The sequence below is a fragment of the Pundamilia nyererei genome, unplaced genomic scaffold (assembly GCF_000239375.1).
Source record: "Pundamilia nyererei isolate P.nyererei 1_Seehausen unplaced genomic scaffold, PunNye1.0 scaffold00036, whole genome shotgun sequence".
In the NCBI taxonomy this organism is placed as follows: Eukaryota; Metazoa; Chordata; class Actinopteri; order Cichliformes; family Cichlidae; genus Pundamilia; species Pundamilia nyererei.
In genome coordinates, this window is record NW_005187437.1 from 4342701 (window position 1) to 4354304 (window position 11604).

An 11604-nucleotide genomic window follows, 5' to 3' on the forward strand; every position below is an offset into this window, starting at 1 on the left:
TCAGGTTAAACATATATATAAGTCACTTAGATAACTTAAAAATGTTATTGTTTGGCTTTCTTTAGTATTTTATTTGTTCCTGAGTAAATCGGTTTGGGTGAGATTAAAGTTATAGTTTTTGCACAGCTAAAACTGTCAAGCAGACAGCTGATTATCAGAAGTTTGAGACACTGGAGAATATACTCCGGTGTCCGGTTATATTTTAGAAAGCAAGGAGTTTATTAAACTTCACCAAAACAATCTGCAAATTTCATTAAAAATTAATAAACTATCATCTTGTCTTTATCTTTAGTTAGCACAAACACTTCAAGCTGTAAGCTAATGATAGTTATATAAGACCAGATGCTGCTGGTGCAATAAGCTGTACACTGTACGTCCAATGGATGATGATCTGATTAGTCGACTAATCGCAAAAATAATCGGTGACTAGTCGACTATCAAAATAATCGTTTGTGGCAGCCCTAGTCCCAATGAATGTAAAAACAAAGAATTACCAGAATATTTTTTTTTTACATTATTTTTAAGAAAAATAAGAGCCACATATGAGGATATTAGTTTAAAATTTTAGAGCCTTGTAGAGCAAAATTCAGTATTTTGGTCAAAATAACCCAAAATATGATGTCCACATATGGACGCCTGGTCCTAGGAGGTTAAAGTTACAATTATATTGTTACTTGTGTCGAGTAGTTCTTCAGTTATCAGCATGTCAGGCAGACAGAAAGCAAATAAATAGAATGTAAAAAACAACATGAGCTGATTTCAGTTCATGACGATGTTATAATATTTATTTATTGTGATTTGCCTGCCACAGTGAAAAAACCCCACTTAAAGTTTTGTACATTATTTTTACAAGAGCACAACAATGAAGTTCAACCTGCATCCAGGACAGAAACAACCACATTATTACTGCTAACACAAACTTTGCAACCATCTGCACAGACAGCATGCTAACACAGAGTGACCCAAGAACCAATACTGATGCTAAAGCTGACTGTATACTGACACCAGCCCAGCAGCCAGAGCCTGAACTTAACATAACAAAGGCAGTGATGACCAATCTGGACTTTAAGCCTCCGTTTCTACCTGTTCATGTTTCTAAGGTAGAATCACTGTGAAGATTGCTTTGAAGTCTCTCTGTGAATGTGTTCATCTTTGCGTTGTGTTACTGGCTTTGTGTTCATACTTAAATACTAAGAGAAAGTACGTACGTGTCCTCGTTAGGATGGGGATTTGTGTTGGCGTGTGGAGATGTGACCTGAGATTTATACAGTGAACTGGTAATTATGCCACTTTGGCTTTCAGATCATCGTACATGTGAGGAACATAACAGTAATTAATGAGTTGTGTGACGAGTAATTAAATAACGTACTGCATTACTGTTAAAAAAAAAGTAGCAGCTAATGAATTCAGCTTTTGTTGAGTAATACAAGTTATCTGATTTGTCTTTCTCTGTTACATATACAAAAACTATAACTATGTGGACAAATACTGAGCTTTTATTTGCTTGCAGAACTTTACTGTGATTTCCTGTGCATCAGCCAATTTTCTTTAAAAACTGAGAATTTGATTTCTGCAGCTTTTGCAGTTAAGAAAACACTAAAATGTCAGTAAACAGAACCAGGATGAGGTGGAGGTTTAATAAATCTGCTCTCATTCCTGTGATATACCTCTACAGTTAGACACTTCAACACATTCTCCACCAATACACCAGATGGTCCCCTCTGACAGTGACAGCAAAACCTCAAGGCAGGCCTCCTTCGCACATCATGATGATGGCTTGCGTACCCATTCCCGGTTAGCACGGACCACATCAAAGCTCTCGCTCCCCCTCCCCTTTTTAAAAAAAAAACAACTATGTACCTTCAGGGCAGACACGAAGAGAGACACCGTAACAACAACATTTCACATCAATGGGGGTCTACTGAAGAAATAGTCACTCACTTCTTTTCGTGATTAAACTCCTATTGTCCTGAGACTGCGTGAGACGAGCAATCCTTCCACCCAACGTGTACCGTCACACGAGATGAGCGAGCCGTCTAAAGCGGACTTAATCGCTGATTAAACAGTGGTGGAAGGAAGTCTGCGGGCCAGCGCGGGAGAAAAGGAAGCCGTGGCTTGCGATGCCAGCTGTACCTCCAGGCCCGGCTGGCTGGCTGCGCAGCTTCTCTGTCACCCTTGTTAATCTGTCTGGATCTCCCCCAAGCACAAACTCAAACATGAGCTCTGAAAAACAAACTAGCAGTGCACTATATTGATCAGTCAGCGGCAAAGAGATCCAGAGACGAACCATTGTCGATTGTTTTCCTACGAGGCAGGCCGCAGAAAACACGGCTTTTAAAAGACTTTTAAAGAAGATAAATCACTGAGGCTTGGACCCCGGAGCAACAGTGACCAAAGTGTCCATTTCACATCAGTACAAAAGTGATAACTGCGTGTGTGATTTGCAGTGAAACTAAATATCACACTCAGGCGCTTGTGTGCGGCCCCCCCTTTGAAGGGAGCATGGCTGCTTAGGTATCCTTTCCTTGATTGATGGGAAGAGAAACAGTTGTTGGGAGAGATGAAGGCACGCCCACACTTATGTCCTAAAAAACTGAAAACTGGCAAAGCTGAGAAGTCCTGGATTACAAAAATAACCTAAAAAAAACACAGACACACACACACACACAGGTAGGCAGAACTGAGAAAAACTGACTGACAGCCAGAAAAGCTTGGCTGTGAGACGCACACACCACCCAAATGTCTTGAAAACCAGCAAGCGCTGCACAGTCATGTCACCTCCACCTTTTTTCACCTTCCCACACATTTACCGCTGGCAGGTGGCAGGGGAAAAAAAACGAAGGAAAAAAATCCCCGGCCTTTGATACTCCGTTAACACACTCGGGCAAAATGGCAGGGCGTTAGGGGGAGATTACAACACCTAATGGAGGCATTAAAGGGGGCCTGTCGAGGTGCACGCTGACAAGTCGCGGCAGCAGGTGTGGGGCTGAATGAAACCTAAACCTCTGGTATGCCATTCAAACACGCAGCGCACAACAAGGCACGGCTCAAAGGCTGCTCGCAGAGTTTGGCTTCACAGGCTGTGTGTCCTGACCACAGGACAACATAACTCAATCCGACCCAATAAGAACGGGATTAGCAACATCTGTCCGACGTGAAGAAAGAGATGGGAGTTATGGGGTGAAGGGGGAGGTGAAGGGGTTTTGGCTGGTGTGAGAAAAGGAGGATACTGGCTGTCAGATCATCAAAAACTTGGGAAATCCCCTGGCTCAAGCTTCAAAGCTTTGCAGTGGGTTTAGATGTGGCTGATGATAAGGTGCTCTATAGAGCTTCAGCATTTCAAATATAGACTGCTTAGCACAGGTCAAACATTAAGGATCCTTTCCAGCTACCAGGCAGAGACGCTGAGCTCTGCTAGCTCACTGGAGGCAGCAGTGGTCTAGAGGTGAGATTAGGGGGTTTGCAATAAAGAAAAGACACTAGTCTAATTTCCCGAACCGCCTGAGAAAGCTTACACTGGGAGGGTGAAATCCACTCTTCTATAACACCTGCTGCTGAGGCAACTGAAAACCCATCACTCATCCAGTGGACCACAGTATTATCTAACTCCTATCAAGTTAAGTAGATGTCATTACTATTCAGGTGTATTTAGAGAATAATAGTGGTAGAGAGCTGCTGAATGCAACTCTTTTTCGCTGCCTTGGGGGCGAAACGGTAATTTGCCGGTCACCATTATATTTTGGAAATATTCGACAATGGCTTGTTACTGCATTACAAATGCTATTCAAACTTTATTTTAAGACTCTGACATCTGGGCCTGTAGGGAAGCTGTCAGAGCTGGTTTGGTTGATTATGTTGTGAAAGGGTTACAGGCTTCACGCCGACAGTTCGTTTACTCTGTTACGAATTCATTGACGGGTTTGTAAACTTAAAGCTTTTACCTGTGATTTTGCTTAATGTTTACGCAGAGACAATGTTCAGCCCGCTTACTGGTCGGGACGGGAGCAACAAAAGTAAACAAGAGAAGAAGAAGGTGCTGTGTTCTGGACTATTGGACAACATGAAGAATTTACATTTACAGCTAGTTGCTAGCCCATAGAGATCTTTAGTTTGCCTCATCCCAGAACAAGAAGCTGTTTTTAGCTCAAACTTACAATGTACACCTGGTAGTTGTTCAGATCGAGGTCGGAGCACGTTCACACCATAAACGAACCGCTCTGGAGACCCTCCGAAGGGTCTCAGTGCGGCTGTTCTGGTTAGCACTCGAGTGTGATTACTGTCTTCACCTCTACGCAAATGAACTGCACCGAAGAGGAAAACAAACCAGTTCGATTTAAGCAGACTAAACACCACAGACGTGAAAACACCTGACACATGGAATAGCAGGAAAGCACTCTGATAAAACAGGCTGGTCGCTTGTAAAGTTAGATCCGTGTAAAAGAACCAAAAGCATACATGAAGTGTAATGGCTTCAGGTAGACTGTAGCGGAGTTTGCAGTAAAGCAAAACGTTGATTTATGAAGTAACTTGCTGTAATTCATCAGTTCCACTTGCAGCCATGCTCAATTAGCTGTACATCAAATAGCCATATATATTTTATTTAGACTAGATGTAGATCAAAGGAGCAAAGCCCATTTACCATTCTCTTAAAGCAGGATGCTTAACGACTTTAAAATGAGCAGCTTTCAGGAGCCCAGGAGGACACGGGTGGATGTGAATGGCATCTTTCAGAACAGCCAATATTTTCTGTGGATAGAAACTGTGAGGAACAGATATTTATTCCCTCCTTTACCATCTGTTTGCTACCAAGGACAGGATAAAAAAAAAAGGCCACAACAAGGCTTTCTTTTCACCGTCCTGTGGAAACGCAACAAAAAAAAGTGGACAGAGTCACCATTGCCTGTTCCACACTGAGCAGTGGGAGTAGCGATCTAAAACTCAATTTAAGCGCCTGTTTACCTAAGAGATGAGCCTCAAAACACAGTCATTCAACCGCTCACCCCTTTATCTGGTCATGAATATTCCCATAATCCTCTGGCCTCTATCCCAGAGGCCCCTTCTTTAAGATGCTTGGTGGTGTGTGGGTTACCAAGTGTGGAGGGACTGGCAGACTAAAAGAAAGACAGGGGAGCCTTTTCCGTAAATCCTCTTTTTCAAGGCCTTCCCTCGGCTGATCTCCACATGAAATGATATCTCATTCACTCTCACTCTGTAGAAACCCCTAAGCCTGCCATGGCTGAACTGCTGGCAGAAGGACTGATCCCGAAAGCCTTTAATTGACCTGTAATTAGACTGTGTGGCCCTGCTGGACAAGTAGCCACCACAGAGGAGAGAGAAAAAGACCTGGGGGAACTGCAACTTACTGTGAAGAAGGAGGGGAAAAAACCTAATCCCCTTCCTCTGGGATGTGGTCACTCTTCTTCATTCAATGTGAAAGGGAGGGAGCAGTGAAGAAAAGATGGCTGTCGTGAAAAAAGTGGCGACAGAAAGATTTCGCTGGATGAGTTTGGCGCCAAGGTTCAGGCTTCTTTCGCATGCCGCTCTGACAGGAGAGCAACAGTTTGCAGAACGGCCACTGGAGAGAGTGGCGTGGGGGCTTGGTTCCTGTCCCGGCCTGTCATCATTCACGAAGAAACTTTTTATAGCTCATGACTGCCAAGGTCATAGTGTAGGTGGGGACAGCGAATATTTAACTCTCTGGCCTTTCCTTCTCCGAAAGCTGATCTCTTAATGTAACAAACAGAAAAGCCATTTTCCTCAGCATGCTGTTGCTTGATTTGTCACTAAATCTGGATAGTCTCGCTATAACAGAAACTGGTCCATGGGAGACCCCGGGAGTGCCGGTATGTCAACAGCCCTAACGCCATGTCAGTGACAGAGCAATGAATCAGCCTTCGCACTTGAGTCTCTTATCTAGAAAACAGATGCCTGTGAGAACGCAGTTTAACCTGGGGAAAGACACAGAGTGGTCTGAACAGGTCAAAACGTGGGGTCAGCCAAAGGGCAGTCTAAATAAAAACAGCAAAATGCTTTGAAAAGAGCCAGGTGATGACTGCTGGTCAGACTTTTAGTGCAAAAGATTGTAAAACTGGGGACAAATTTGGAATAAATTTGCATTTTCGATGGCTTTAACTCTACGGTACATAACAGACATATTAAAAATATATCAGGAAATTCTATAAAACAAGTCTGAGACAGTAAATCTGCTCATGACTCATGGTGTAAATCACAGCTCGTCAGGAGTAGACGTTTTCCGAGACTCACCTCGTGCACTCAAATGGAGGCCAGTTGTGAGGCTAAGTGGCAATCAATCACGAGGATCCACATGAGCCCGGGGATGTGAAGCAGAGTCTGGCTAAACTGATATCTTGTCATGATTCCTCAAAGAAACTCCCCTGCGCTGAATCAGCCACAGGTGTGCGGCTAAGGTTAACTGCCAATGAACTCTGCATTAAGCACATGCAAGTAAGACGGGGCCAGCGTTCCTCATCCCTTTTCCACCCTCAGGTAAATACATGCTTCCAGCTGCTCTGGACTCCACACACCTTATATCAATATAACACCGGAAAGACAGAAAACGCCTAAAATTCCTTTGAGCCACAATAAGTAAAAAAAAAAACTAAAAAAAAAAACTTGGTAACTTAGTGAACTGCAGGTGTTTTACCTGCAAAGATGGAGAAAGTAGCACCGTTTCCTCTTTTAGTTTACGAGTATTCTTGTAAAATACGCTGCTCGAGAATCCCTTTTATGTATAAAAAACACTTATGCAAACCAGCCGGCATAATAGATGTTTTGGAAACCTAATGATTTCATATTTGCGCCTGTTTAGTTGGACCATTTCCTTGCAAGCTCTCCAATCAATCCTACATTACTTTTATAATAGTATAATGGAAACAAAATGCATCATATTGGCAACAAATCTCTCGCATTTGCACCACATTTTTATTTTTGCTATACTGCTACACAGAATCCACAACAATAAAAATCCATTATAAAAAACAAAAACAGAAAACTACACCATATGCTGTTTTAAACTGCCTACAAGAGAGAGCGTATGGTTTTCCTATTACCTCATTTTAAACAGCACCTGATGTCAGAGCTTGGTGTGTGCATGTGTGTGAGTGACACGGCGATCAGTGGGAATGGCTCCCCGGTGGCCAAACTGTGCTGGGAACATGTGAACAGAAGCCTTGCTTTTCCCTCCCATCACCACACATCTTTCTCTTTCCTATTTTCCCACACTTAACTCTCTCTCTCCCTGAGGGGAATGAGAGATGGCTTCACAATCTCCTTCATTTTTTCCCCTTTTTTTGTTTGCATCACCACTTCCATCATCACCTCTTGCCTGGCTGTCATCTAAAGCACGCAGCTTTTTTTCCTGCTTCTGTAGTCCATTTGATTTATTCACAGATCTTCTATCTAGGGAGGATATTTCCAAGCAGACAAACGGGTGTTACGACGCTGTCGTCTGAATAATGCAGTCCAAAGATTATCAACAAACTGAATGACACTGGAGCTGTTTTAATGAATGAAACGCAATTTTTTAATCTTGTACTGCTTGCGTTTCTTCCTCTTTTTCTAAATTAAACAGTGATGCAAAGGTAATTAAGTCCTCTGTCTAACCCTGTTTAAACAAATGCTCATGACTAATGATCAGCAATAACAACAGCTTGTCAATCATATGATGGGCATGCCTGTGTGTGCACAAGTGTGTGTGTGTGCAAAACAAAGATTCCTGGTGCTTGACATGGGAGGATGGATAGATGGATGGATGGATGCGCCAGAGTGCAGGAAGGAAGCGAGAAGTCAGCGAGGAATAAAGGGGAAGAGACAGATGATGGGAAAGTGGAAAGAGAAACAGGTCATGACTTTGGTAAACGGTGGCAGCTGGCTGGTGGGAGAGCTTTGATAACAAGAAAAGAATGAGCACAATGAAAGAGAAACCAGTAATACACAGCAGTTGGAAAAAACTGTTGATGGTATTATAGCTGGAAGTAACAGAAAGGAGACTTGAAGAAACAGTTAAGCCGAGCAAAGGTAACGAGGGAGTAACTGAAGAAGAGTGAGTATAACCGAAGCAATCCACTGGACAGTTTCAAAAATTACCTTGAAAAACAAGACAAGACGCGCTGAAAATCAGCTGGCATTTATGTAAAGATAGCTAGTCTTATTAACCACTCAAAACGCAATTGTGAACCACTATTCACACACACACACACACACACACACACACACACACACACACCTGGAGCTATTTGGAGTTCAGGAGGAGGAGAGGGGGAGCTGGGAATCAAACCAACAACCTTTTGATTGCTAGGCATCCTGAACAACGGCGGCTCTCCGTATGACAACAGCAACAATCAGCGAATATTACGGGGAAATAAAACTCCCTCTAATAAAGCAGATATTATGGAAAAACATCTTAGTCTCTCTTCACTTGTACTTTACTGAACAAGTGAACAAAGAGAGCTGTCAAAATGTGGAAAAACCAAAAAGGATTTACAGATATCTGATTGTGCCTCACAACAGAAAAGCAGTAAGTCCCACAACATTTACCAAACAACATGAAATGAAATACACAAAGTACTGCTTCATATTTGCCAGTGTTATGACAACTTCTAGATCTACTGTTGGTGTACTTGATGCTCCCAAAGAGAAAATGAATCATCTGGCAGTGACTCTGCAGTCTGAGGTTTCCTTCTTTGTGGGGGGAAGAAAAAAACAAAACTACTTGTAACACTAATAAGACTCCCGGTTTACAAAACCACACTTCTGACTAGTGTAGATGCATCAGAGGCAGTTAGAGTTAAGGCAGGATACCACAAACAGCTACACACGTCTGATTGGTGATCAGATATTTACAAAACACAAACGTAGTACACACAGTAGGTGGGAGGTGACAAGAAGCTTTATACTATGTAGTTGCCAGTGGACCAAAAAAAAAAAAGCTTTGTTAATAAGTGAGGACTAACATTTAAGAAAAAAATAGGAGTGCAGAAAAGTCTGTCTGCAAAATCACTGGTCACTGTAGAGCATGGGTGTCAAACATAAAGCCCTGATACCGAACTTCGTCTGACAAAGATGAATCCAGCCAATGGGAAGCTTCAGAAAAAGGTGAAAGAGGGCATACAGTTTGGACTTTTGACTTTTCACAAGTTTTACAGCTTTTCCTACTGATGACCTCCCCCAAGGCCATTCATACTAGACCAAAGTAATTAAGTAATAGAGTGAAGTAATTTATTTTTTATATATTAAGATATCTCAGGAATTAAATGTGTCGTTTAACTTCTTCACACTGTCAGAAGAGGAAGTCAGATCTGGGTTGTGGAGGCAGCAGTTTAAACTCAAACATTCCTCATCCCAGCCAGCTGAGGGACATAATCTCTTCAGCCTTTCCTGGGAATGCCAGAGGGGAGAGTCCCAGTTGGACATGTTCAAACCCCTCACCACACACATTCTGACAGTTCCTAGACAGACGTCTGAACCACTGCAGCAGGGTCCTTCTGATTTGCTGGAGTAACAGCTCTGAGTTCCTCTCTCTGACCCCAGGCACCGTTTCTGCTGCTTGTATCTGTAATATTGTCTTGGTCGGCCGTAAAACCCCCCCCCCAAAAAAACAAAACAATATAGTGGCAGCTCTGTCTTCACAACAACAGATCAGTACAGAGGCCACATCACTGCAAACACTACACAGAACTGCCTGTAAATCTCATGTTCCACTGTACCCTTGCTTCTGAACAAGACCCTGAAACAGTTGAATTTGTCCACTTGGGGCAGCAACTCATATTTAAACCTGAAGTGGGCACTCACCCTTTTTCGGTTGAGAGCCATGGTACACGCTGCAAGAGTGTGAGCTTGTGGTTGCCATTCAATGAAGCCACCAGGCCCACATCCCCAGCAAAAAAGACAACCCGAGATCCTGAAATCTGGAAGGTGCTGGGTTTCATGAATATAGTCAGTGACAAAGGGCAGCCCTAGAGGATTCAAACACCCGCTGGGAAAGAGTGTGGAAATGCTGTGTTCTGAATGCAGTTGTACAGAGATTAAAAATTATTCATGGAAATTTCATAACTGGTGAGTGTTTTGGCAAATTCCTTGCTGGCTGTGATTTGACAACTTGCAGTATCAATAGCATAAAAAGTATGAAACCGTGGTAGAATCTGCTGAAATGGGAAACTGTCGTTCAGCTGTGGACATCGTGGCAGCTGTGTTTATTGTAAATGTTCTCATTCTGAATAAAAAGACACCTCTGACCGTGTGCCATTGTAGTTTGACATAAAAACATAGTTGAGGAAAAAGCTAGTTAAGCATCTTTAATGATTGTTTGTGTGCAGATCTGGAAATATGTCTAATTCTAAACAAGCTTCAATAGCAGCAGCATTAATTCCTAATGAATTATGACCTTAAAGTCATAAAGAAAAGCAACAGAAGCACCGCAAAGCTTTGTACAAGCAACAGCAGCAACAGCATACCACCACCCTCTGCTCCCCTCTCTTCTGAATGAGGGAACATGTGCACACAACACCTTAAGATGATACGTCATCCCTTACAGCAGGGGAGAACAGAGGAGCACTTCTCAATGAGCCTTCCCTAATCACTCTGGAGGAAGCTGCTCAAAAGAGGACGAGGGGGAGGAGATGAAAGGAAACGAAGTGAGCGTGAGGCTGAGAGGGCATTCCGCTGAGCAAGCCCAGACAACCACAGCCTCATTGTGTTCGGCTTCCACGCGAGAAAAAGGAGAAAGTGACTGCATGTGCAAACACGCAAACACTTCACACATTAGCACTGTTTTCAGAGCACCTTCTGTTGACACCTTCCACGACCCTCAGCTAACCCTCGCGTCACAAAAGCTCAAATCCATAATTTTCCACACGCTCTTGCATTTATCAGAGCCAATGAGCCTGCCGCTGAGGAGATGAACTTGATGTAAAAGGTTATTCGGTCCCAGGTGTTCATCTGAATCGACCCCTCCCAAAATGTGTCAGCAACCAAAGTGTGAGACTGATTGATTTTGTTGTCCAAGCAGCGTGAAATGCCTAACTTCCCGTGTAGTGACAATCATGAGCTGTCAACATGGATTCAAACTTTAAAAAAAGGAAAGAAAGACTAAATGTGTTTTATCATTTCTCCTCAAAACAGTCAAACACATTTGTGGTGAACATTGTAATCAATTATTCAGAAGTTTTACATTTAAAGCAGAGATGCTCAGTCTTGTACAAAGGAATAACAGACAATAAGTTCACAAAAAAGATATCAAAGAGTGATCAAATACATTTAGAAAAATCAAAAAATCCCAAATAACAGATCCCAGAGTAGCCATGCATCGCTAAGCTGTGCAATACATTTTTGTGTGCTTAAAAACGCCACTGCAGCATGTTCATAGATAGAGTCTAGTCAGTGTTCTGTTAATGGCTTATTTAATGAGTCACAAATACACAACAGTGGCAGTACAGACTTACTGCAGTTTCATTACTGTTTACGTTCAAGTTCTGCCATGATGGCTAACACTGGATTGGTGGGTCTACTGTGACTTTTTGAGTTGGAAATCGAGTTGAGGGGGGCGTTGCAGATGAAAATACCACCTGGGAACTTGGAAATTCAACC

The 11604-nt window shown here is 42.7% G+C and overlaps 1 protein-coding gene across 5 annotated transcripts in view; it reads right to left on the reverse strand.

Annotated features, from left to right (window-relative positions):
* The window catches only part of opa1 (OPA1 mitochondrial dynamin like GTPase), a 35239-nt gene that overhangs the window by 1372 nt on the left and 22263 nt on the right, over positions 1 to 11604 (reverse strand). The window lies entirely within an intron of this gene.